Below are 3,541 nucleotides of genomic sequence, written 5' to 3'. Positions count from 1 at the left end.
ATTAAATCGTAGTTGTGGAGATGGCCTGGGACATTGTAGCAACTCAATTACAATGTAGAAGAGCATTACATTGTAAAATTACTTCTCTATCAGTTGAACAGCAGGCTATTAAAAGTAGTACAAAAGACAGAAGTTAAAGAACAGCCTTTTCAACTACTCTACTTTCCTATTTTTGGAGATGCATTTCTTCATTATCCTAAAATACTACAAGCAGTAATAATTTATCTGTTCTCCATTGTAATAATGACATTAAAATAAAATAATGTGCAATTAATATCCTCTTTAATGATCCCTTCTAGAAAGATAATCACTGCAATAACGATGTATCACATAAGGGCAGATAATTTTAATAACTTGAAAGAATACACTAAGGATCGCTCTACATTGTTAACTTCAGATTTAATACTTATTCTGGTCTGAACTGAGAGATTCATGGAGAACAACTGCCGCTAATGGGAAATTATGCATTCCCTAGGCACCTGTCTACAGCGTATTTCACAAGAGAAGACAGAGTCACAGCTTTCCATTATGCTGATGAGAGTAAATCAAAGTGACCCAACCTAGAGTGTGAGGAAAGAGGAGAAAGTGGTTATAACTGATTGAAACTTGGAGTTTGGCTTCTATTTCAGTATTAAAAAACATATTCCAAAATAAAACAAAACAGAAGAAATTGAAAAATTTTGTTCAGAAAATTTTTTTTTAAAAATCTATCTTATTTAGGGGTAAAAAAAATTGTGTGGTTTTTTTTTTCTTTAAATCATGCTGATATTGCAGAAACTCCCAGTGATACTTGATTTTGCTGCATGGAAAACATGAAAATTCCGGGTCTCCAGCAGCCTAGTAGATACTTATTTAGCAAGAGAAGTGCTATGATGCAGTTGAAGATACTAAGAAAACAACATTTTTTTAGGTATTTTATAATTTTCCAATTAAAATTTTATTTCCTGTGTGAAAACTATTTTATCACACATTTCCTGATCAGTTCCAACTCTTATTTCCAGGGAGCTCAATTCCTTTCTGTATAGTCTCATGTTCAGTACCACCCAAGACTGGATGAGTAATATATGTAGCTTATGTGTCGTTCCATAAACACACCTCAGGGTGCACGTGGTACCTGTGCTGCAGCTATGGCAGCCTTGTCTGAATGCAAGACAAAGCTTCCTGAGGGCAGGATTAGGAGTATTGTGTTTTCAACACATCTTCAGAAATGCTTTTCTGAAGCAGATGGGTTAAGAACGACACACTGGCAAATATAACAAGCAGGTTTTGTAACTTTTTTCTGAGTATTAAATATGTTCTGGAAGGACTTGCAAAATCAATTCACAAATTTAAAAGACTAAATCTTTGCTTAAAGAGCAGAAAATCTTGTTGCTTCCTTGCTCCACATCTATTACTTCTTTTACTCACTCTTTCTAGGACATCTAGACATCTTCACAGTACCTTAACATTCAGTGGTATTGAATATAAAGAGAAATTAGAGGTGATCCTCTTTGTTCTTTTGAACAGATCTTCTTTCCTGTTTCCTCCTCCCCATTGCAGATACCCCTGCCAACGATCTCTTCTCATTTGCTTGAGCTGTGGAAGCTCAGAATAGTTCAAACACGTTTGCACATCTTCCCTTGGTCTTCCCTCGCTAGTAAATCCGCCCAGTTTGTAAAACCATGTCTTTGTAATTAATAAACATGACTTGGAAATAGTTGTTAGAAGAGAGTCAGAGACATTCCCTTAGGAGCAGGTTGTTGATGCCAGAAGCTTCTATTCACTCCCCAGTGAAAAGCTCATACAAATCCTGCTCTGTTAGTATGCAGTTTTTATAAACACATTAAGTGCTTATTACACTGACTCTGATTATGAGTCAAAGGGTCCACAAGTCCTAAAAGCAGCCAGGTCTGCAGCTGAGTGACACAAACCAAAGGCCACAATCTCACAACAAGAAACCACAAACAGAATAAGGAAAAAGTTCACTAATTTCATTTTCCATTTCAACACAAACAGGATCTTTCTGATTTGAAATGAGACTCCTTAGTCATTAAAAGATGTCTAGCTAGAGACACAAAAAAGCAAACTGTGTCCAGCCACAACGCATTTATTATTTATCCTACCCTATTTATATCTCACACTGAGGGATGTACACGATAGACTGAATCCACATTTGTTCCTTGCATTCCTTCCCGCAGCTGAGAAGATGCAATGAATCATAAAAGGTTTCATTGTTGCAATGTTTTGTCCTGGTATATGTGTAATCAGCACAGACCCCGTTAAAGAGGCTTTGGAGGATGAGAAGTTGAAATATTTAATGTTTTTCTGCCTATGATAAGTTTAATAATTAATGCTGCTCCTACCCTGTAAATGACAAATCATACAACAAGCACGCATGATAAAAGAAACAAACACAGCTAATAGAGAGGAAAGCTTTATTTAGAAGGTAGTAATTAACCACCTCTGTAGCATACCTCAGGATCCCAAAGTACTTCGCAGGCAGAAGTAAATTCTGCCTCCCGACCCAAAGAGCAGTTCTGTCCCTCTATTAAGCTACCTAATTTTTGAGGGGATGCAGAAGATGAGGGATAATTAAGTGCTAGTCCTTACCTTGCATGTGTGAGAAATGATACACAGACTGTATGAGCCAAACTGTCTTAAAGATTTCTGCACCCACAGGAGAGAAAAAGAACAATGTGAAAGCTATTGTCCCTTGATGTTCTGCACAGAGGAGTCAGCCATTAAGCCATTACAGAAACTTGTTATACGGCAGAGTAAGAGCAAGACTGGATCTGTGCCTGTTTTCTCCTCTGCATGGGTCTAAATGGAAAGGGAGCTACTCCAGCTCCAAACAGCGTCTACAAATACAAGCTCTTGCCACCCTCTGAATAATCTGTTTTGTAAGGCACTACCACCAGTACATTTCTCTGAGTACATGCTCCTCCACATCCACTCCCATTGATGATCTGCAGGTATATGCAGCCTTCAACCCCCACTGACTTGTAGCTAAAAGAAAATTCAGCTCACGCACTGCTGTGCTTCAGTGCTGGACCACGCTTATGTAAATGCAACAGAATTAACATTGAAGGAAAGCACAAAGCATGACAGTAATAAAATCTTCTGTGATTCACTCAATTTAGACACATTTTCAAATTATTAACATTAGAAGTCTGTCAGACAAAGAGGGTGAGCACTTTGATATAGACATTGCCACTATATCCTTCTTTCAGGGTAGAAACCATTTTCCCTAAGCCCAGGTCTGAGATAATCACATTGTGGGAGAAATAGGTATATCTAGAAAATGACTCATCTTACCTTCAGAGATGCCTAAAACAGGTCAGGTGACTCATTCCCCCTACTGAAATCAAGAGCCTAGTGTGACTATTTCAGATTGAGACACGTAACACCTTGTAGACATGTCAGTAGTACATCTACACTAGAGCACAGTCAGTAGTGCCAGGGCATGGGCACTGGAGCTCAGTCCCCTGCACTGTCAAGCTGCTGGAGCACTCTCTGACACCCTTGTGGCTCACGCCTCCTAGTCATCTCCTGAGCAATTCTC

The sequence above is a fragment of the Aptenodytes patagonicus genome, chromosome 2, assembly GCF_965638725.1.
Source record: "Aptenodytes patagonicus chromosome 2, bAptPat1.pri.cur, whole genome shotgun sequence".
In the NCBI taxonomy this organism is placed as follows: Eukaryota; Metazoa; Chordata; class Aves; order Sphenisciformes; family Spheniscidae; genus Aptenodytes; species Aptenodytes patagonicus.
The sequence above is the reverse complement of the archived record's forward strand: the minus strand, read 5'-3'. Positions refer to the sequence as shown.